Source organism: Balaenoptera ricei, chromosome 2 (genome assembly GCF_028023285.1).
Source record: "Balaenoptera ricei isolate mBalRic1 chromosome 2, mBalRic1.hap2, whole genome shotgun sequence".
NCBI classification, from domain to species: Eukaryota; Metazoa; Chordata; class Mammalia; order Artiodactyla; family Balaenopteridae; genus Balaenoptera; species Balaenoptera ricei.
In genome coordinates, this window is record NC_082640.1 from 117,113,340 (window position 1) to 117,139,331 (window position 25,992).

A 25,992-nucleotide genomic window follows, 5' to 3' on the forward strand; every position below is an offset into this window, starting at 1 on the left:
TGCATATCTGGAAAAAACATACTAATTTTAAAAGATACATGCACCCCCAAAATTTATAGCAGCACTATTTAAAATAGCCAAGATATGGCAGCAACCCAAGTTTCCATCAACAGATGAATTAAGATGTGATATATATATATGGAACTCAGCCATAAAAAATAATAAAATTCTGCCATTTGCAGTGACATGAATGAACCTAGAGAATATTATCCTGAGTGAAGTAAGTTAGATAAAGACAAATATGTATGTTATCACTTATTTATGGAATCTAAAATGTAAAACAAACAAATATAGCAAAAGAGAAACAGACACACAGAAATGGAAAACAAACTAGTGGTTAACAGTGGGGAGAGGGAAGGGAGAGGGGCATTATAGGGGTATGGGATTAAGAGATACAAACTACTATGTATAAAATAGATAAGCAACAAGGATATATTCTACAGCACAGGGAATTATGGCCATTACTTAGTAATAACTTTTAATGGAGTATAATCCGTAAAAACAGTGAATCACTATGTTGTATACCTGAAACTAATATAATATTGTAAATCAACTATACTTCAATTAAAAAAAAAAAGTAAATTCTATAAGTTGGTAAAAAAATAAAGTCAACTGATTAAATGACTCTCAATTCTCTAACAGCTCTAACATTTTAAATTTCTTGGAAAATGTGAAGCAATATTCTCTTTTCTCCTAAAATCTATTATATTTAAATGGATGAAAAAATTACTATTTTTGCAGAAAAAAAATCTTGAAGAATTGCAGTGCAGGAAGCTTAATGTTTTTCTGTGTTAACCTATTAAAATAGTGTCTTATGTAGCACAGCACACATATTTGTGTACCGAAAGGTTTTAAATAATGTTTACTTAGATGCATTTATTGGATTTGAATGAGCAGATTGGTGTACTTTACTTTTCAAAGAATGTACCCAGTTTACAGTGCTTTCTTCCTTACACTAAATCTCATTTCTGACAAGTGGTGGGTTCTGTTAACTTGACTTGAGACATAAAAATATGGTTAGATTATTTTTCTGGCAATTATCTAAAAAGATGAAAATTCTTCTCTCAGATAGACATTTGAACTTTTTCATGACACTTTGTAGAAATAATTAGGAGATTATTTGCATGTATGAGAAGCCCCTTTTCTCACTGTATGGTCCTGTTTGAAATGTATTTAAAGGATGGCATAAATACAACAAGACAATACAAAAGTTTGATAGATATTATTTCATCAAAAAATATTCTGCTCTGTGAACACACATAAGAAAATGAAAAGAGAAGTCACAGTCTGAGGGAAAACATGTGCAAAACATATACATGGCAAGAGACTGGTATCCATAATATATAAAAAATCCAAAATACTTAATGAGGAATACTTAATAAGAATATTTGTAAAAAAAATAAACAACCAAAGGATTTGACAGGCATTTCACCAAAGAATGCATGGATGACAAATAAGCATATAAATAAGATGCTCAAAATAAGTAGTCATTGGGAAAATACAAACTGAAACCTTGAGATACAATTATACTCCTATTAAGATGACTAACATAATAACAAGGGCTTGGAAGGATGCAAAGCTACTGGAAGTTTCATATACTGCTGGTGAGAATACAAATGATATAACCATTTTAGAAAACAGTTTGGATGTTTCTTATAAAGTTAAACATCAACTTATCACATGATTCAGTAATTCTACTCCGCTGTATTTACTCAAGAGAAATGAAAACTTAGGGTCACACAAAAGCCTGTATGCAAATGGTTATAATGGTCTTATTTATTATTGTTAAAATTTGGGAAAACCTAAATGTCCCTTAACTGGTAAATGGATAAATAAATTGTGACATATCTATACATAATGGAATATTACTCAGAAGTAAAAAAGGAACAAACTAATGATACAACAACATGGTTGAATCTCAAATGCATATGCCAAGTGACAGAAGCCAGATAGAAAAAAAAATTACAGTGTGATTGTATCTATATGGCATTCTGGAAAAGTAAATTATAGGAACAGAAAACACATCAGGGTTGGCATGAGTTAGAGTAGTAGGAGGGGTTGACTGTAACAGACATCAAGAGGAGTTGTTTCAGTGTGACGAAATTATTTTATATCTTGATCAAAATTCATGCAATTGTACATCAAAAAGAGTGAAGTTTATTCTATGTAAATTTAAAATGAATAAAATAGTAACAATAACAACAATAATAAAAATCTAGATGAGAAACAATGCAAAAAATGAGTGACACAAAGGAAGGAAGTAATTTATGGCGTAAGTGCAGATTATCTATGGAAATTTAGATCTCAGCTTAAATGTTATCTCCTCAGAAAGATTTCCCTGACCATTGAGTGTAAAGTGTCTATGTGTCATTTTTCATTACAGCACTCTAATTTAATTCCCTACCTTGTACTTATTTGTAATCTAATGTTTTCTCATTTGCTTATTTTTTAAATTATTTTTATTATCTGTATTCCTATTTTAGAAGGTAAGCTTCATAAAAGCAAGCACCTCTTGTGTCCTGTTCATAACTGTGAACCTAGAACCTAGAATAGCATCTGGTATAAAGGATCAATCAGTATATATATATATATATATATATATATATATATATATATATATATATATATATACACACACACAAACACACACATATATATAGGTTAAATGTGTGAATGGGAATAAAGTCAGTCTTTGAACTTCAAGGCCAGAGAGCCAAATTTTATAATCAGATGACCATATCATTTAATAAATATTGGTCAAAAGAAAATAAAAATAGAAGTGTCCAAAAAGCACTAAGTATTTAATAAATGTTAATTTATTATTGATATTAATTGGTAAGTAAAATTATAAGCGATAAAATTAACTAAAATATTTAAATAGTAATTAGGAAAAAATAGACAAACTGTAAAGTAGAAAAAAACTAAAAGCTCACAGTCAAGTAAAGAAAAACACAGTTCAATTTAAAATCATCTCTAAGATGAAAGGAGGAAAAGGCTGTGTTTTTTTTGCATAATTTGGGCAACAGCCACATCATACAGTTTTGCACATTCTTAGAAGAAAAGCAACTAGCCTCAAGATTATCACCAAGAAAGGACTGCATATATGCTAGACAATACAGTTTAGGACACCAATCAGCTCTCCACATTAAAATGAAATATTATCATAAGGAGTTGGTTGCATATCTCTCATTTAAGAATAGGTGGCAATGTAGGGCTACCCAGTCAGGAGTTATTTATTTATTTACTTGTGAAATTTTATTTATTTTTTATTTTTTAAATCAACCATAGTCACATATTTTATTTGACTTGGAGACAGAAATATTAGGAAATCTCATGTTTTACCACCTATCATTTATTTTAAGCTTATTCTTTCCAAATCTTTTTGTTGTTATTGTTGTTTCTAACATCTTTATTGGAGTATAATTGCTTTACAATGGTGTGTTAGTTTCTGTTGTATAACAAAGTGAATCAGCTATACATATACATATATCCCCATATCCCCTCCCTCTTGCGTCTCCCTCCCACCCTCCCTATCTCACCCCTCTAGGTGGTCACAAAGTGCGGAGCTGATCTCCCTGTGCTATGTGGCTGCTTCCCACTAGCTATCTATTTTACATTTGATAGTGTATATATGTCAGTGCCACTCTCTCACTTCGTCCCAGCTTAAAGGGGGACTAAGAAACGTTTGGTTTGGGTTTTGTGTAAGGATGCAAATGTAAGCGTGCTTGTTTGAGAACATCTGGTTTTCTATACATGGATTTTTTTTTTTTCTCAATGACCTGTCTCTATCAGTCTAATTATGAAATCACTGTAGAGAGCCGATTGATGTTTTGACCCCTCAACTATCAATGTCACTGCAAAGACTGGTTTTTAGATGTGATACCTGAGAGTTTATTCTCTGACGGTCCTGGTTAGTAAGTTGGGATCGTAGTGATCTTGAAAGAATACTGTTATAACTCTACTACTTCCAGGATTTCCGCTATTAGTTTTTCCTAAAGATGAGGCTGTCGAGGATTAGGAGTTAGAGCAGGGGGTAGTTAATATAATTATTGTCACTTAACTGAATATGGAGATTGACTCATTTTAGGGTTTTTTATAACTTTTAAGATCTAAATGAGACCAAAGGCAATCGAGAACACCTTGCACTGATATTAGAATATGGTCTGCTTTAAGTCCACCTTAAAAAGTCATTCATTTCCTCATTTCCTTATCCTTTCACTTATTCAGAGTCATTTGTAGGATGTCTGTGATGTAACTGGTCCTGTTCTGGGTACTTGTTCCCTGTTTTTTACTGGCCACTGGGGTCTTTGGAAACATGTATCACCATTGTTGCCATGTACTTGTTACGCTCTTGATGTGACACTTTTAACAAGGCTTTCAGTGTCTATTCTTAAAAGATAATTTTGCAACAAGAGAAAATAACATGAAATGCTTTGCAAAGTTCTTAGATCAATCTTTTTCTGTATAAAAAATAAAATGAGAGCTTAGGGATGGGACCGAAGGGCTCTCCCCCAAGAAAGTAGAGATGCTGGACCGTTTGAAAGGAGAAATCTCACTAGCAAAGAGTTAGAAAGTATATGGGTACTATCTGAATACAGGTTGGCATTATTTTAGAGTAGAAAATAAAGGAGATAGTTTCTTTAAGAAAGAGTTTGGTCTGTGTCTTCTGGTGTTTTAAAACGTCAAGCTTAATAAGAATGAATCAAAACTAGGCCTGTCCAAGAGTAGAAAGTTGTCTGGTATTTTGGCAATATTTAAGAATAATATCCGAAGATCCCACAATATCTCTACAAAAGAAAAGGCAAGACAAAGACAGTGAACTATGCCTCAAGTATAATTCTTTATATCTCTTTATGTAAGAACTACTGAAGACAAAGGGAGAGTTTACTTTAGAACACAGGCAAGTCTCTTAGGACACTGAACAAAAATTTGGAGTAAAAAGTAAAATTTATAAAATATTTCGAACAGATTAACAAGGAACTTGATTAAAATTTTTTAAGAAAGCAAAGCAAAACAAACCAGAAAAAGGAATAATGTTCATTACATTCATTCAGCAAAGAAGCCAAAACAATGACTCACATTTTGTGAGAGAAATATTTATTTTATATTTTTAAAAATAAAGAATTAAAATAAAAATTAGTTGGGGGACAAAAACTAAGAACAAAAATAATATTCAAGAAAGAAATAACACCTAAGAATGCTTTAATAGGATTTCAAATTGTTAAAATTATATAGAGAAATTAGAAAACTTTGGGCTGTTTAATGAGCAGCCTATACACATTGTTATAACCGCTATGCATAATGTGAGCTAAATTATTCTTCTGTCTTAATATCATTGGCCTCATTCCATAATATTAGCAATTATTACAATAGCAAGCATTTATGAAGTACTTTATATATATATATATATGTGTGTGTGTGTGTGTGTGTGTGTGTGTGTGTGTGTGAGAGAGTTCTTTTATGAATAGCATGCCAGATATTCAAATGGCAAAGCCACCTTGGCAATTATATGGTTAAATTTGTGTTTATTAACTAAAGATCAGAAACTTTGGAACATTAATGGATGATATACTATATATTACAGCATCATAGATGACTAATAAGCACAAGTTCAATTAAATTATTTAACTTTACTTCTCACTTCATCATTTTCTTCTTTTACTGACTTTTTCTGTACTAAACTATTCTTTTATTCTCCATAAAACTAAGAAAACATGTGCATCAGCATATCCTACAACTGGTGGATTCTAAGAGTTAATTTATTGGCACATTTCATACAAAATTAATAAGAATAGAAGAGAAGTAGGAAGCTGAGTGTATTAAATTTTCCTATTAAGACTACCTGATTTTTTGTAGGCCTAGTCATATATCTCTTGGGAATAGAGCAGGGCATAAGGACATGTATTTATAGCTATTAAATATTTATATTTAAAAAAGAGAAAGTACTTCATAGAACCACTGTTAGAAATTTTAGAAATTGGAAGTTAAAAAAATAAAAAAGAAACTTTAAGAAGCAAGAGTTTTTGTTTATGGTTTCAGTCTCCCAGGAGATAAATTAGATTCAGCGTGGACCTATGGAAAGAATATTGAAACAGGAATCAGAAGGCGTTCTAAACCCTCCAGTGAGCTACGACAAGTCCTTAGTTAAGATACTTTACTTCTCTAAGCCTCATAAGAATGATTATATCTACTCTGGGTATCTAAACTGGTTATTATGAATAACAATAATATAAATGAAAACATTTTGTACATTCTAAAGTACTATAGTATATTCAGTGTAAACCAAGTGATAAAGGTGATTACACAGTTTTGCTAAGAGACTGGACTTATCCAGCTACAGCATTTGTGGTATCTGCTCAGAGAAGCTAGAGGCAGTGTAATTAAGGGGGTGTATATCATTCTTGTGGTCAAGGAGGGAAGCCAGAAGTCAAGGCCACAGAAGACATAGGAAGCATCATTTCCAAACTGTGAGACAAAATTGTTAACAGGAAATTATTTATAGAGTCAAAAGCCAAAAGAAACAGGAGAAAGACAAGAAATCTATGACCTATGGTAATGAATGGTTTTGAAGGAGGCTGTTGACAATTGGAGGGCACAGAAGGCACTTTATTATGCTTATTTTATGACCCTGAGTCTGGAGTCTGATGAATTAAAGGGGTAATACTGTTCTGGGTGACATTTGAGAGAGAATACCTCTAGGCAATAACTTTTCATATTAACCCTCATAAGGTTGGTGCCATTCTGTCCTTTACAGTATGAACAAGAGATATTATTACAGAGAAATGAAAGGGTATACCAACCTTTATATAGTTAATAATTATAGCAATGTGACCTATGAAACCTTTATTTTTTTGTTTTCAGACTCTTTGGGAGGGCATGGTCATATAGAGTTGCCCATAAAGTTAAAAATTATCTATATCCCACAATTGTTAATTTAAAACCTTATTCTTCAATGTTATAAACCAATTAATTTAGTCTTATACTGCACTTGTTATAGCAAAGCATAAAATCATCAAAAAAAACCCAAACTCCTCTTTTTTCAGAATCCAATAACTATAAACTTAAACCACACAGGAGAGTTTTGTATTTTAATACAATAAAAACATGTTCACAGTGATAGCTCTTACACGCTAAAATTATTGTTTTTTATTAATCATGTGAAAAAATTTAAAAAACATTAAATGAGGTAAAGAATTTCATCCTGCCTAGGTCCTGAAGGCTGTATAAAGGCAATAGTTGCTGCTCTCATACCAAAAGAACATTTTAAAATGTCAGTTCAAGCTAGGAAAAACAAAGCACAAGACTATGCTGATCAATTACTTCACAAATGATACTGAGAAATTGTCAGAGGTAGATGAAATCAAATCCAGTATATTTTAATCCATTTTTTAATACTCAAGGTCATTGAAAACTGGTAAGTTATATATAGAAACAGGGTGATTTCATAAGTCATTCATGAATACCTACATATTCACATTGCTTTATTCGGTAATTTATTGCTTAGTTAACCATATTTTCTTTTGTTAATGACATTTTGTGTATTCCATATAAACTGGAATCAAGTATATTGGTAAAAATAGGAAGGGAAATGATTTTTGCACTCTTTTGGCTGTCATTTTTAGTACTTTGCCTTAATTTTGAAAAAAAAGAAGAAAGGGAATTTGGCGACTAGGTTTACCCAGCTTGAGTGCTGGTCATGTTTCACTGGTGGTTTTATACTAGTAGGGTCTTAAAGGTCATCTGACCATGCTTTAAAGTGGATTTTAAGGGTAACATAGCAATCAAATACAATATTTATTTTATGAAATTTTTATCTATTAATGAATCCTTACCTAAGGATAACTATGTCCTATCATCTTTTTCCTTCATTACTGAACAGAGTGAAGTAACTGTATTTATAAACAAAGTCAAAAAGTTTTATTAAGCTATGCATTTCCAAAAAAGTATAAACAAAATGCACAGAAGAAAAGCACTAATTTTATTTATAACTACAACCACTGCTGTTGCCTAATTTGTCCTTTATTTCAACCCTGATGTCGTTTCTTGCTTACCATGTGAGATAATGAATATTCTCATAGTTCTCGACCAACTGAATATGCTGAGGCTAATGAAAATTAATCATATATTTTAGATATGAAGAGAAGACTTTCTAACATATCTGCTATTAACTCTAGTTATTTTTTTTCTAATAGTGTTCAAAATATTTTCAGCAAAATATTAATCACGTTTAATCTTCATCTTAACTCTAAGAAAAAATCGGAAGTTAGTTGTAATCCTCAAAATATATCATATATTTGAGCCTTATTGAATTAACCATTCCTTATTGAATTAACCATTCTGTCTCTTCCCCTCTTCTTTGTATTAATAAAAGAAAACAGTAAAATAACACAAATTTATTTTTAATTTTTCACAGATTCATTTAAACATTTTATTATTAGAAATAAACATAAAATAAAAGTGGAATTTTTGTGTAAAATTATATGAATTTTAACTCATGGATATATTTGTCTAACAACCTCCACTTTCAAGATATATAATATTTCCATTACTATCAAAAATTCCTTTGTACTATTCCTTTGTAGCCACACACTTGCCTTCTCCTGATCATTGACAATCACTGATGTATTCTCCATCACCTATTTTGACTTTTAAGAAATATCGTATAGTAAATGTAATGGTACAGTATATAACCTTTTGAGATTGACTTTCACTGAGCATAATGCCTTAGAGGTTTATCTAAATTGTTGGTTGTATCAATAGTTCATTCTTTTTTATTTCTAAGTAACATTCTTAGTAGGGATGTACTGCCATTTGCTTATGCATTCACTCATTGAAGGATATTTAGGTTGTTTCCAGGTATTGGCAATTATGAATAGAGTTGCTAAAAACATTTATGTATAGGTTTAGGGGGTGAACATAATTTCGTTTCTCTAGGGTAAATGCGTGCGTGTACGATATCTGGGTCATATGATGTATGTTGAACTTTATGAGAAACTGATGAACTGGTTTTGAAAGTACTCACACCATTTTGCATTTCCAGCAGCAATTTATGAGAGTTCCAGTCCTCCTCATCCTCATCATCACTTGGTACTGTCAGTATTTTTTTATTTTAACCATTCTTATAGATATGTAGTGGAATCTCCTTTCAGTTTTAATTTTCATTTCACCAATAATTTTGAGAGGCTGTTCTGATGTTGAACATCTTTTCATGTGTTTCTTTTCCATCAGTACATCCTCTTAGTGATGTGTCTATTCAAGTCTTTGCCCATTTTAAAATTGGGTCATTTTAAAATTGGGTTATTGGGTCTATTCAAGTCTTTGCCCATTTTAAATTTGGGTTATTTGTAGAGAGTTCTTAATATGTTCTGGGTAAAAGTTCTTGGTCAGATATGTGTTTTGCAAATATATTCTCCAACTCTGTAGCTTTTCTTTTATTTCTCTTGATAGTGCCTTACTTAAAAAACGTGTTTAATTTTGATGAATTCTAATTTATTTGTCTTTTTTTCTTTTATTGAATATTTTTTTTGTGTCAGGTCTAAGAGCTCTTTGTCTAACCACAGATCCTGATGAATTTCTCCTATTTTTTCTTCTAAAAATTTTATGGTATTACATTTTATATTTAGATCTCTGATCCATTTTGAGCTGCTTTTCACATATTGAGAGAGCTTTCAGTTGAAGTTCATTATTTTTTTGCATATGGTGTCCAATTGTCCCAACAACGTTTATTGAGAAAACTCTCCATTCTCCATTGAATTGCCTTTGCACCTTTGTAGAAGTCAATTGACCATATTTGTGTAGATCTGTTTCTTGACTCTCTTTTTGTTCCATTGATCTATGAGTCTATCCTTTTTCCAATACCACAGTGTCTTGATTATTGTGGTATTACGTTAAATCCTGAAGTCAGATAGTGTCATTCCTCTCACTTCATTCTTTTTTTTTTCAGTAGTTTTTGCTATTTATTTCTTGTATCTTTTCAAGGAAATTTTAGAGTTAGCTTCACAGATGAATTTCCTTTGAGTATCTAGTCTAACTTTTTTTCCTTCATAAATTTTTGGGTTCTACATTAAGTGAATTGACTACAGAAACAAATGAGCTAAAAACACATCACACAATTTCAACAAAGAGATAGGAAATTTGATTTTTTACTAATGAGATGTAAGTTAAGACATATTAATAATAATATGTCAAAGTGACTTTTAAATATTGCCCTTATATATTAACATTTATCCTCTGAGATACACTACAGAGCAGTTTCCTGAAAAGTGAAAGAATTGTTTTAAAAAAGGAAAATTATGAAACACTTCAATGTTACAATTAAAAAATTGTTAATAACAGAACAAAATAAATGGTCTATAAATGTGTAAAAGTACTGTGAGCCCATAGGGAACTTATGTGTAAGAAAGGGAGGAGCTTCCAGTAAACTGGCTGAAAGAAAAGTACTAGCCATTGATTCTGCCAAATCAAACAGGCATATGATGTCCAAGAGCAGCTTTGGAAACATTGCTCCCATTACTACATTGGAGCCCTTGAGTAACTTGCAGAGGGCATATGATGTTTCTCAGCATCGCCCCCTTATATGGAGACCTCTATATGGAACAACAACTGCTTTCTTTCGAGGAGATTATTTATTTATTTTTAATAATTATTTTATTTATTTTATTTTTGGCTGTGTTGGGTCTTTGTTTCTGTGCGAGGGCCTTCTCCAGTTGTGGCAAGCGGGGGCCACTCTTCATCGCGGTGCACGGGCCTCTCACTATCACGGCCCCTCCCGTTGCGGAGCACAGGCTCCAGACGCGCAGACGCGCAGGCTCAGCAGTTGTGGCTCACGGGCCCAGTTGCTCCACGGCATGTGGGATCCTCCCAGACCAGGGCTCGAACCCGTGTCCCCTGCATTGGCAGGCGGATTCTTAACCACCGCACCACCAGGGAAGCCCCGAGGAGATTATTAATGGAAGAGAAGGGTGTTTAAGACAATAAAAAACACAGAATTAAAATGACTAAGTTACTTCATATTTTCTTTGGTGTTTCACCTTCTAGCTGTCATTCTACTTGGTTCATGAGACAGTTTACTAGATAGATGATCACATCTAGAGCAGAAATATTTTAAAGAAATATGCAAATGAATCTTCTCTAGAGAACCAAAAGTAATAAAAGGAGTAAGTTCCTAGGTACTTTAAATTTTCAGGTTTAGTAAAGCCGCTATTTATATTCTATACTAATATATCACCTCTTCACACAAATTGTCCTTAAATCCAGTGTAGGTATAGTTTTTTGATTAGTAAATTTTTTTCTATATCATGTAGGAAACACAGAGTTGTTTTCCTCCTTCAACTAGCACCATTGTACATGACAGAAATCTTCAGACAACTTTATCCCCGTGTTTCTAACCCTTTCCTCTTTTATTTTGCAGAGATTAGTTGGAAAGAAACACATAACCAGCTAGATTACATTGTTAGATGCTGAGTTTCTAGCAATAGTGCAAGTTTTTGATGAAACACATAGCAAATATTGACATGGCAAACTCTGAATTGTTACTTGGCACCCTTCCACCAAAAAGGATTTCTGCCTTCTTTTCAAGACTGATTCATTTCTAGTTCACAAACAACCTAGCATCGAAATATTTTAGGCACCCACTCCTTTGAGGTCAATCGGAAAGCAAAGAATGAGACCACACCATATAAAAGAAAATTGTGTCACCTTCTCAGCAAATAAAAAGTTCGGTCTCAGTTTCTTGCTGAAGTATGAATTATAGTCTCTGAAGAGACAGACAGTTTGGTTTGTAGGATTTGTAACTGTGGAAGTGGAAAAGTTTTTCCAATCTGTGAAAGATATTGTGAAACATTTACTGTGAAGAAGCTGGAATAATACCAACCAGTAGCTATAAAAATAAGAGGGAGGAGGCTTAATTTGAGAAGTTTCATACTTTTTATAAGAACTGCTCCATTATTCTTAATACAGACAAAGGTTGAGTCAAGTTTGTGATGCAGTAAATGAAAAGTTAACAGTTCAGCTCATCACTTCAAGCGAATCCATATAGATTCACTGCATTCGTTTCTCTCCCTCTTCTCCCTTGCCCTGCACTTCTTCATTTTGATTAGCTCGTTCCCTTAACTGGTGAAGCAAGCATTTGTCCTTCAAGTCCAATAAGTTATAACTGTCATTAATCACAAGTTTCTTTGGTAAGTGTTTAAAAAAGTCGAATCAGGAAAGAAGAGCACTAAAGAGAAAATACACAGCACTTTTCAGCAAAGAATTCAGTGAAAGGTCAAGAACTATGATAGCTGAGTTTTGAAATCTTAGATAATATAAAATCAACAAACTATATATCTCATAATTTTACTTTCAAATATAGATTTGAAAAATCAATTATATCCCCTGTTGTGTATATTGAATTATGTCAGTTCATTAATTGTATAAATTGAATTCTATCCCCCTTTGTGTGACTTGTGCACCATTTTTAACAATAGTAAAATGTGTATGAGGAACATTAAATAGGCAGTAGTTTTGTTGAAGAAATCAAATATCAGAATCAAATTCCAAGAAATAAAATGCTAAGCTCAAATTAACATATACAATTTTTTCTGTATCTTCACAGATTATTATTTAGTAGCTGGAATTCTATTAGAGCCTAAATCTTAGAGGCTGAAAATTCTGCTCTAAGGGAAGCAGAGTATAATTGGAATCATGGGCTCTTAGAGTTAGGGGCACCTCTACTTTGGTTGGGGCCTCTGATGTATGAAGCTCCCCTGTAATATCTATGATAGGTAGTTGAAGAGATATAACAGGAATTGGAGTATCTAAATATATTTACATATTTCTGGTGAAGACATATTTCTGCCCCTTTAACAAGACAACCCATGTCAGCTGCTTTTTTTTCCCATTTCATTTAAACCATCATTTATTGAGCCCTATTACACATCAGGTAATTATCAGGCTATGTTGATAAAAAGAAGAATAAAACTGTTTCTATGGTCTCTCAATTATTGAGAGAAAGGAGTAAAGAGAGAGAGAAACATAAAGTAATATTTTATGGCAATGATCTAAATGTCATCAATGTATTGTGTAGGGTATTGTGAAAAATAGATGAATTATAGTTAAGTTAATAAGGGAGGAGTGTTAGAAGATTCTCTGGGGAGGTGACATGTGAGTTGAGTATTGTTGATTACCAGGGGAAGAAAGAATGGCATGGGTTTGTCTATTTTAGGCAGAGGGAAGAGTTTGGGCAAAAGATGTAATCATGGCTTAGCATAGTGTGTTCAGTGCTTTTAAGTAATTGTTGCTAAAGTGCAAGGCACACAGAAGAAGATAAAGCTAGAGAAGCAGATTTGGGGTGGTAAGACCATGTAGATTGTTGTATACATGTTAAAAACTTTAGATTTTTAGATAAACAGGAGACTTTGAAAGATTTTAGGGAGGTGAGTGGTATTAGCTCTATGCTTTATAAAAATCAATCTGTTGGCAGTGTGAGGGTAGATTTGAAGGGTCTGTGATACAAAATCAATAGTATATTCGAACATTCTAGGCCAAAGAGGATGAGGGTAGAAACTGGCAGAGTGGACGCAAAAATAAAAGTGGTCATTCAGATGCACTACATAATTACTAGGTAAACTTGTCCAGTAGGACTTGTAAATTAGGTGTAGGGGTAAAATAAATAAATAAAGGACCCAAGTTTCCTAGCTAGGTGTTAGGATTATTGGTGGAACTGTAAACTGACATATGGAATTTAGGAAAGAAAACAGTTTTGGAAGGAATATGAATTTCATTTTAGACACCTGACTTTAAAAGACTCCTGAGATATCAAAGTGGAGAGGTCCAGAAGTTAGGTATATGTACATGTTTAATATTCTTAAGAGAGATCATGGTTAATGCTATAATTTTTGAAGTCATAAGAGCATATAGGTAAGAGTTAAGATCATAAAAGTGGTAGAGATAATTCAAGGAGAAACTTAGTATAAGAAAACTCATTTACTGGAGAGGAGTTGAGTGTGCCAGCATTTAGGCGATGAAAGAAATAGTGAAGACCAACATTATTTAGAAGTAAGTGACAATTTGATGTTATGAAAATGATGGGAGTAGAAAGTTTTAAGCAATAGCAAGTGATCTACAAAATTAAAAACAGCAGAGGAATCAGTTAACAAAAATTAAGACTGAAAATGTCTGTTGAATTAAGGAGTCAGTGTGTCTGGATTAGGAGTAGCTTTAATGGTGGAGTAAAGGAGATTACAATGGATTGAGAAGGAAATGGCATGAGGAGGGAGTTGTAAAATCAGAACATATTGTCGGATATTTAGCATAAGAAGGATGTATGATGTATTGTCACTGATGCAAAGGAAATGTAATCCATTTATAAATTACCTCATTTTTCTGCTACCTAATGTCCAAAGTTTTATAATTTGAGTTCTGTTATTTGGTGCAAGAGTTTTTCCATAAAATGAAATCCCCTTCCACTAAGAATGGGAAATACAATGAGTATAAATCGTTAAGTGCCATAGTATGTATTTTATTTTACCCTTTTGTGAAAGTTGGTTTTGATATTTCTGATAGAAGGGATAGAAAAGGATTTTACAGAATCTTGACTTTGAGTTTTTGAAACACTTTGAGTCATCTTTTTAAAAATTTCAGGCTGTGGGACCAAACCTACCTTTGCTGGGTTTTAATTCAGTTTATATATCCGACATCTCTGTTGGTTAACACGAAGCCAATGTGTTCGATTTCTTTAAAATTTCTTGTTATTTTCATTTAAACAAGTATACTCTTAGTAGCCATAATTAAGTCCAAAGTAACAGGTTTCCTTCTTACTTACTCTAGCTTTTAAAAGATGAAACGTTTTGTAGACTCACCAAGTCTACAATTTATCAAGTACTGTATGATACCTCTACCTACTTTACTTTTTTCTTGCACAATTCTATTCCTAAACCTTACCTAAGTCCTTCCAAACATTAAATTTAATCTTAACATTTTCCAATCTGCTTTAATTGGAGTGGTCTCTTATTATTGTTATATAACATTGTTTCTGATTACCTAACCTGTATTTTAAAATTTTTTTAAAGGAAGCTTTTTAATACATAAACTAACAATGTAATGAATATTGTCACCATTTCATTTTATAGCTTGTCCTTTATTTACTTATTTATTTATTTTTGGTCTTGTAAAAAGAAACCAAGAAAAGACCTTGGCTTCTCTGGTTTAATGTTTGCTCTTAAACTTTTTTAAAGCTTAGAAGGGAAGGGATCGACTACAAAGGGAAATGAGGGAATTTTGGGTTGGGGGGGAAATGTTCTATGACTCCACTGTGGTGGCGTTATACATTTGTAAAACTCATCAACTGTACCTTAAAAAAGAATGAGTTTTATTGTATGCAAGATTTTACCTCAATAAACCTGAATTCTAATAATGCCTCTTAAGTTCAGATAATTAATTTGGATATTGAAAAAGATGTGTAAAATATTGAGAGAGAAATTATCCTACCAAATATTAAACATATTACAAAACTGCAATGGAAGCATTATAGATGTGGTGCATGAATCAATAGAAAAAAACAAATGTCTAGATAGATAACAGAAGTACCTAATGCATAAATACATAACAATGCATAAGAATTTAGTTCAAAATAAAAGAATAAAAGCAAATGTGCCAGAGTCAATTTGCCTCTGTTAGAATCCCAGCTCCAGGATTTAACTTTTGTGTGACATGAACTGATAAAATCAAACTGTCTGTCCCTCAGTTTTATCTCCAGTTAAAAAAATATTAGTTCTTTCTTCACATTGGTCATATAAAGACTCAATGAGGTAATTCATGTAAAGCAGAGGTTCGTACCCATGAGGTCCATGTATAGATTTAAGGGCCTGGAATTTGATGGAAAAATTATATCTTCATTTTGATCAAGCTATAACTAAAATGTACTATTTACTCTGATCATGAAAGTAGGCAATGAATCACAGTAGTATTAGCAGAAGTTGTGTCATCACCATTAGAAATCACAGATTTGTTTGTACCACATTAAAGTTTTTGCAAATATCTCAATATATTTTTTACTTCCATGTTTAGCCAAAAGTATGATTTTTATTAGACCCACCATCAGTCACATGTCATTGAATGCATTGGTGGAATGTCAGGCAACTCTGTACCTAGTAGTAATTCATCCACCAAGTGATGAAGTCAGGTGGTCTCATATCAGTGACCCAGTTACCTGTGTGGTTTTGCAGTTCTCTGCCTACAATTGTTTGTTGATTCACACAGAAAGGAGGCGAGTCACTTTTACTGTTTGTCCAAGTTTTCAAAATTGAGCAATTCAAATGAGAATTCTTAACCCTGGTAGGATGGTGTGTCCTTTTCTAATACAACCATTCATATAAACCACATTGGTAACTTGTACCCTATTGCTCTGGATTTGTGATTCTTCTTCATTCCAGCACCTGCTGATTTTTCTTCTTCCTTTTAAACTTGGTTAGCATTAATTTATTATTGTTGTTTTATTTTATGCAGTAGAGAAGGGGCTGAAATATTAACTTAGTCTCTCATATTGTTGGATCTACAAGAGCTTTCATCCTTTTATAACGTATACAATTTCTTTACTGAATTTGAGCTTTTGTGGATTTTCATCCACTTAGACATTTTTTAAGCATACAGTTTCATGAGTCCCTTGCCTTCCTTTAGGTCTGTTTCTTTTGAAATATGTTTGCTTTTCCATTGCCTTCCTCTGGTCATGAAGTACTAACCCTTACGTGCTATTTATCCCTTTGCTCAGAAAAAAGATAAATTAACAGGTGATGTTAACTCAGAATATTTTGTTTTTTCTATAAATCTTGACTCTGGGAAACTAAAAGTTCTAGAACTGTTATTCTTAATTTTTTAAATCTAATGTTATTCTAAAGCAAGTATTATTTGCCTAGAAGACTCTTAGTGAATCTGATCTACTACCTCACAAGCCTAGATTCTGGAATATTCATGTGTCTGGTAAACTTAACAGGTACCCACTCTTCCCTACCAATATTCCCTGACAGATCCTGGCAAAGCAAGATTTCAGTTCTCTGAGCTACCTTAAATTTTATTCCTTGTAGAAACAGACCGTTATTGTGAGAATGTTCTGAGTCATCCCTAATCCATGGATCACGAGAAGATACTATTTCTTGCTCTCTTAAGCAATTTTTCCTGAAAAAATGTGCCTTCTTGTTTCTGCCCTCCTCTGCTGTTTTCATCTAAAATTTTCTAATCTATGAATTATATTCTAAGACTATCGTAAATATGTAAATAGGTTTATAGACTACCTCAGCATTCTTGGTTGTCAGGAATAAAATAGCACTGACAGATTTAGCACCCCACACAGGCAAAAGCATTTTTTAGCACCAAGGAAGGATTTTACCATATGGCACCCTGCTAGGTTGTGGATCTCAAAAGGTCCTCCAAAGTACTTATTATAATTCATATACCATGAGAAATTAACTGATGTTTAATTCCCTTTTTATTAAGAGATCTACTCACTGCTGTGTCTTTCTCTAGGCCTGGATCTCCTAACTTAGGATATAAACTTCTTAATAAGTACTATTACATATATTTTCTCTATTCCCAAAATAAAATAAAATAGATGTCCTGAACCAGTTAAGGGGATGTCATGCGTAGAACTGAAAGAAATGTATAAGATGAATAGAATAGAGATTACACCAGAATGTTAACAGACAGAAGAAGACAAAAGGTAAAGAGCAAAAAGGTCACTGAACAAGTATTTTAATAATGCTTTATTTGAAATTCCATCAGTTACACATTATTACCTTTACCATGCTGCAGAAACTCAGGAAGAATAACGTGAATAGTATTATTTATAATACAACAAACCTCCACACCTCTAGGGCACACATCAGCCACCAAGCACTTTGACATGTATTGCTTGATTTCTTGACTTTAAAACATTGCTTTTCTTCAGCAGAAGGAGACTATGTACAGAATCAAACTAAAATGAACATAACAAAGAGGGTTTCTTATTGTCAGTTCAGAACAATGAACATCTTAATAAGAGTGTTAACATTAACTCAGTGACTCTGTGCACAGGGACCATATTAAGTGATTTACATGATTTTACTCATTTCATCCTCACACTAAACTCTGAGGTAAGTGCCATTAATTTTTTTATAGAAGAAAAAAATTAAAATGTACAGAGTTGAAATAACTAGACCAATATCATCCATGTAGTAAGTATGCTTTGGGGATTTAAATGTGAATGCCACTGCTATATTGCCTGTTTAGCTTACCAATATTTAATTTAATTTCAGTCTATTGTGGAAAAGTAAGGTGCGGTGACACACCGAAGCCTTGTCGAAAAGTGCAGTAGACTCTCTATTAAACACCTGAGCCTATGTATTATTGAAATAGGATGCTCTGGTTAAGGCTAGACATTCTCTCGTTGTGAAAAGAACGCTCATTTGCAAGGTGAGAGGGCAGGGTTTGAGGATTCAGATGCACAGAGTAGGCATATACAGTTGTTTTGAAACCTAAAGAGCTTTATCTTTATTCTAATTCAACCAATTTTCAGGACACTGATTTCCATGTTAGTTCACTTCACCAGTTGGCAGGGGAAACCACAGAAAAGCACAATGGAAAGTCTTCTCATGTCTTGTTTGTCTTACGTGACTCAACACAACCTAACCAGGACCCTTCAAACACTGATGCTTTTATTACTTACCCCTGGCAGATCCGATTGCTTACTGCAGTTCAGGGGGTGGAAGGGTGGGAAGATATAGATGCAGGGAAATATTTCTCCCCATATTTTAAAGTAGAAGTTTTCTATCCTTTGAGACTCAATACAGGCCTATGAGTTTTAGCGGTAATTTATATTTTCCAAGTCTTTAACACTGGGAAATGCGGATAATGGTGTATAAAACTAGGCAGCGTCATGTTCCTAGTGCGAAACTTGTGTTCATATCAACTGCAGTCCTCTGAGGATCTCTGCCAGATCTTCTCTGTGTCATTAGGCTTCCATGGCTATTAGGTGTGAGAGTTGATGTCATCACAGTTCTATGCTGCCAAGAAGCTTTTTTTTCACTGTTATACTGTTTATGTGCGGGGGAGGGAGGGAGCAGGTGGAAGCAAGAAGTAAGTCTTAAGACTTGTCACATGAAGCCTCAGGGACTGTAGGGCAAAGTGTGAAAAATATGTGGAACCCTGAATTTTGGCTTTGAATTGTCATTAAATGCAATTTAATCATTTTTTAAAAATCTGATGATCTCTTCAGTAAACTGGAGGCAAGAGGAAGGTTAAAAAGTACTGACCTTTACTACATAGAAAATCCTGACCACTCTCCCTTTCATTTATATAAATCAGACTCCTTCTTACCTTCCTATTTTTAAGACCCTGGATGAAGCTTTTATTACCTGTGACTTGAAATACTGAACCCCATAAAGCAACCAGATTGAGTCTGATGAAGTGTAAATTTGACCCGGACATTTCCCTCCTCAAAACTGCAATAAACGCTAATTCAAAATGGTATATGCACCCCTAGGTTCATTGCAGCATTATTTACAACAGCCAAGATATGGAGGCAACTGAAGTGTCCATCGATAGATGAATGGTTAAAGAGGATGTGGAGGGTGTGTGTGTTTGTAATGGAATATCACTCAACCTTAAAAAAGAATGAAATCTTGCCTTTTGCAACCACAAGGATGGACCTAGAGAGTATTATGCTAAGTGAAATATGTCAGACAGAGAAAGAGAAATAGTGTATGATCTCAATAATATGTGGAATCGAAAAAAAGCAAATAAACAAAGCAAATGAACAAATAAAACAAAACAGAAGAAGATTCGTAGATACAGAAAATGAACTGGGGGTTGCCAGAAAGGAGGAGAGTCGGGGGGTGGTCAAAATAGGTGAAGGGGATTAAGAGGCACAAACTTCCAGTTAAAAATAAGTCATGGGGATGTACTATACAGAATATGGAATATAGTCAATAATATTGTAATAAGTTTAAATGGGGACAGAAGGTAACTAGATTTATTGTGGTGATCATCTCGTAATGTTTATAAATGTCAAATCACTGTTGTATACCTGAAACTAAAATAACATTGTATGTCAATTATACTTCAAAAAAGAAAAAAGAAAAAGAAAAGAGAAACTGTGATGGTGCTGCAAGTCCATCAGAAAAATGCCAAAGTCCTTTCAGTCTGCAGAAAGAAGGCATTACTTGTCTGATGCCTATTCCACTTCCCCTTAGTCTCTGCTCCAGCTACTTTGGCCTCCTGATTGTTTCTCCAATGTTTCAGCTTGCTCTACCTCAGAGATTTTCAGCCTTGCTCAGCCTTCTCCCAGAACACTTTTCTCTCGGATACCTTCAATGGTGTGGACTCATTCAATTCAGAACAGGGGCATCTTCCCTTCACTTGCGATCCCTATCTATTTTGTATATATGGGTATACACATATTTACATTTTCAAAAAAATTTTAAGGAACTTGAGTTCATAGTATTAAAATTGAAGTAGATAAATTATATTACCAATATTAAATATCATAGAATTACTGTCATCTTTATAATCAGTAAATTGGGTGGGAGATAATTAGTATATATAATTTTTCCATATTAAGTATGATATTATGTTCAAACATAAATAAAAATATTTCATGGGAAGAAATATTTTTATTTAGTTTTTATTTCTGGGTTGTGGGGTTTAGAGTGACTTTTCCTCTACATCTTTCAGAGTTTTAAAGGTTTATGTTATAATAAACACATATATTTTGTTTACTTTTGTCACATTAACTATTTATTAGTTTTTACTTTAATCAATAAAATCGTCACATTTTAAAAGTCAAGTTGTACTAAAAGTTTATATAAAAATAAATAGCAATCCCCTGTTCTACTCTACCCCTAACTTAAGGTTGCTCCCTAGGAGTCCTGACTTACTTTTTTCATTTATTAAACTATGGTTGATTTACAATATTGTGTTAGTTTCAGGTGAAGACAAGTGATTCAGTTTTAAATATATATATATATATATATATATATATATATATATATTTCAGATTACTTTTCATTATATTGAATATAGTTCCCTGTGCTATATAGTAAATCCTCGTTGCTTATCTATTTTATGTATGGAAGTTTGTATCTGTGATCCCATATTCCTAGTTTATCCCTTCCCCACACCCCTTTCCCCTTTGGTAACCATAAATTTGTTTTCCATGTCTGTGAGTTTGTTTCTGTTTTGTATACAGATTCATTTGCATTATTTTTTAGATTCTGTATTTGAGTGATATCATAAAATGTTTGTCTTCCTCTGTCTGACTTACTTCATTAACTATACAGTAAGTCCCCTACATACAAACCTTCAAGTTGTGAACTTTTAAAGATGCAAATGTGTATTCTCATGTCTGATCATGTAAGTTCATGTGTCTGGCGTGAACTACTGTACTTTTCAAGGTTCTGTACTGTAAGACTAAAAATATTTTCTTTATTTTTTCTGTTTTTTTTTATGTATTATTTGTGTGAAAAGTATTATAAACCTATTACAGTACAGTACTATATAGCCGATTGTGTTAGTTGGGTACCTAGGCTAACTTTGTTGGACTTATGAACAAATTGGACTTATGAACGTACTCTCAGAACAGAACTCATTTGTATGTAGGTGACTTACTGTAATATTCTCTAGGTCCATCCGTGATGCTGCAAATGGCAATATTTCATTTATTTATGGCTGAGTAATATTCTATTGTGTGTGTGTCTGTGTATCTATCTATCATCTATCTATCTATCTATCTATCTATCTATATCACATCTTCTTAAGCCAGTCATCTCTTGATGGGCACTTGGGTTGTTTCTGTTTCTTGGCTATTGTAAATAGTGCTGTTATGAACACTGGGGTGCATTTCTTTTTTGAATTAGAGTTTTTGTCTTTTCTGGATATATACCCAGGACTGGGATTGCTGGATCATATAGTAGCACTGTTTTTGTTTTTTTAAGGAAATTCCATACTGTTTTCCAAAGTGGCTGCACCAATATGCATTCCCACCAACAGTGAAGGGGAGTTCCTTTTTCTCCACACCCTATTGAGCGTTTATTATTGTTAGACATTTTGATGATAGGCATTCTGACTGGTGTGAGGTGATACCTCATCATCATTTTGATTTGCATTTCTGTAATAATTAGTGATGTTGAACATCTTTTCACATATCTGTTGGCCATTTGTATATCTTCTTTGGAGAAGTGTCTTTTTAGGTCTTCTGCCCACTTTTTGATTGGAATGTTTGTATTTTTAATATTGAGTTGTATGAACAGTTTTTATATTTTTGATATTAACCCCTTAATGGTAGCATCATTTGCAAATATTTTCTCCCATTCCATAGGTTGTCTTTTTGTCTTGTTAATGGTTTCCTTTGCTGTGTGGAGGGTTTTAAGTTTGCTTAGGTTCCATTTGTTTATTTTTCCCTTTATTTCTTTTGCCTTGGGAGACTGATTTAAGAAAATATTGCTATGATTTATGTCAGAGAGTGTCCTACCTATGTTCTCTTCTAGTTTTATGGTTTCAGGTCTTACATTTAGGTCTTAAAACCATTTAAAATTTATTTTTGTATATGGTATGAGGGAGTGTTCTAATTTCATTGATTTACATGTAGCTGTCGAGCTTTCCCAACACCAATTGTTAAAGAGGCTTTTTCTCTATTATACATCTTGCATCCTTTGTCATAGATTAATTGATCATAAGTGTGTGGGTTTACTTCTGGGCCCTCTATTCTGTTCCATTGTTCTATATACCTGTTTTTGTGCTAATACCATGCTGTTTTGATTACTGTTCCTTTGTAGTGTGGTCTGAGGTTGGAAGGGCTATGCTTCCAGCTTTGTTCTTTTTCCTCAGCATTACTTTGGCATTTCTGGGTCTTTTGTGGCTCCATATAAATTTTAGTATTATTTGTTCTAGTTCTGTTAAAAATGTCTGGGATTTTGATAGGGATTGCATTAAATCTGTAGACTGCTTTGGGTAGTAATGCCATTTAACAATATTTATTCTTCTAATCCAAGAGCATGGGATATCTTTTCATTGCTTTGAATCATCTTCAACTTCATTTATAAGAGTCTTACAGTTTTCAATGTTTAGGTCTGCCACATCCTTGGTTAACTTTATTCCTAAGCATTTTATTTTAAATGGGATTTCTAAAAATTTCTCTTTCTAATATTTCATTGTTAATGTAAAGCAGTGCAACAGATTTTTGTATATTAATTTTGTATTCTGCTCCCTCCCTGAATTAATGTATTCTAATAGCTTTTGTTTGGAGACTTTAGGGTGCTCTATGTAGAATATCATGTCATTGGCAAATAGTGACAGTTTTACTTCTTCCCTTCCAAGTTGGATACCTTTTATTTCTTTTTGTTGTCTGATTGCTATGGCTAGGACTTCCAATAATATGTTGAATAGGAGTGGTGAGAGTGGGCATCCTTGTCTTCTTCCTGAATTTAGCGAGAAGACTTTCAGCTTTTCACCATTGAGTATTATGTTGTCTGTGGGTTTGTTGTAAATGGCTTTTATTATGTTGAGATATGTTCCCTTTATACTCAGTTTGGTGAGATTTTTAATCATGAATTGATGTTGAATTTTGTCAAATGCTTTTTCTGTGCCTATTGAGATGATCATGTGGTTTTTGTCACTCCTTTTGTTAATATGATGTATCACATTGATTGATTTGTGTATGTTGAACCATCCTTGAGATCCTGGAATGAATCCAACTTGATCATGTTGTATGATCCTTTTTATGCATTGTTGGATTTGGTTTGCTAATATTTTGCTGAGGATTTTTGCATCTATATTCATTAAAGATGTTGGCCTGTGATTTTCTTTTTTGGTAGTGTCTTTGTCTGGTTTTGGTACCAGTGTGATAGTGGCTTCATAGAATGAATTTGGGAGTATTCCCTCCTCTTCAATTTTTTGGAATAGTTTGAGAAGGATAGTTTCTTCTTTGTATGTTTGGTAGAATTCCCCAGTGAAGCCATCTGGTCCTGAACTTTTGTTGGCAGGGAGTCTTTTTTTATTACATATTCTATTTCACTTCCAGTGATCAGTCTATTTAAATTATCTATTTCTTGTTGACTCAGTTTTGGCAGGCGGTAGTTTTCCAGAAACTCATCCATTTCTTCTAGATTGTCCAATTTCTTGGCATGTTATTGTTCATACTATTTTCTTATGATTTTCTGTATTTCTATGGTAGCAGTTATTATTTTTCTTCTTTCACTTCTTATTTTGTTTTTTTTGGGTCCTTTCTTTTTTCTTCTTGGTGAGTCTTGTTAGAGGTTTGTCAATTTTGTTTATTTTTTTCATGATTAAAAATCTCACCAAATTGAGTATAAAGGGAACATATCTCAACATAATAAAAGCCATTTTTTCTATTTTTTAATCTCTATTTTATTTATTTTCTCTCTGAGCTTTATTATTTCCTTCCTTCTACTGACTTTGGCTTTTTTTTTTTTTTCTAATTATTTTGGGTGGTAGGTTAGGTAGCTTATTTGAGATTTTTCTTGTTTCTTGAAGAAGTCCTGTATCACTATAAACTTCCCTTTTAGAATTGCTTTTGCTGCATCCCATAGATTCTGTAAGGTTGTATTTTCATTGTTGTTTGTTGCGAAGTATTTTCTGATTTCTTCTTTAATTTCATTGTTGACCCATTTTTAGTATTGTGTTGTTTCATCTCCATATGCTCTTTCTTTTCCCATTTTTCTTTCTATGGTTGATTTTTAATTTCATACCGTTGTGGTCAGAAAAGATGGTTAAAATGATTTCTACCTGGCTTGTTTTGTGACCTAGTACCCTACAGAGTGTGTGCATTTAAAATAAATGTGTATTCTGTTTTGTTTTTGGATGTAGTGTTGTGTAGATAGCAATTAAGTCTGACTGGTCTATTGTGTCATTTAGGACCTCCCTTGCCTTATTGATTTTCTATTTGGATGATCTGTCCATTGATGTCAGTGGGGTGTTAAACTCTCCTACTATTATTGCACTCCTGTCAATTTCTCCCCTTGTGTCTGTTAGTGTTTGTTTTATATATGTAGGTGCTCCAATATTGAGTGGATTTATGTTAATAAGTGTAATATCCTCTTATTGTATTGATCCTGTTAATCATTGTGTAATGTCCTTCTTTGTCTTTCTTTATTGACTTTGTTTTAAAGTCTATTTTTTCTGATATGAATATTGTTACCCCTGCTTTTTTGTTGTTTCCATTTGCACACAGTATCTTTTTTCATCCCTCACTTTCAGTCTGCGTGTGTCTTTTGCCCTGAAGCGAGTCTCTTGTAGGCAGCATATTGTAGGTTGTAGGTTCTTGTTTTTTAATGCAATCTGTCACTCTATGTCTTTTGATTAGAGCATTTAGTCCATTAACATTTAAAGTACTAATTGATGAGTATGTACTTATTGCCATTTTAGACCTTGTTTTCCAGTCATTTTTGTAGTTCATTTGCTCATTTCTTCTTCTTTCTGTTTTCCTTTTGTGGTTTGATGATTTTCTTTTGTAGTGTGCTTGGGTTCCTTTCTTTGAATTTTTGTGACTCTATTGCAAGTTTTTGATTTGTGGTTACCATGGAGTTTAAGTATGTTGACCTATAACTATATCTACTTGCTTTAAACTGATAGTCATACAAGTTCAAACACATTCTAAAAGATTTACATTTTTATATTCCACTCCCCCATATTTTGTGATTTTGATGTCCTGTTTTACATCTGCGTGTTTATCCTTTGCTGTTAATTTTAGTTATAAACACTTTTACCAATCTTTATTTTTGATTTTTAAAAAATCTGTGTACTGGCTTATTTTATGTGATTTTTAATCCTCTTATATATTTGCCTTTCATACTGTGATATTCCCTTTCCTATAGATTCATGTTTCTTTTCTATTTATTGAAGACCCTTTCGTATTTCTTTTAGGGTAGGTTTAGTATTGCTGAATTCTTTTAGTTTTGCTTGTCTGAGAAATTCTTTCTCCTATTCTAAATGATTATCTTGCTGGGTAGAGTATCTTAGGTTGCAGGT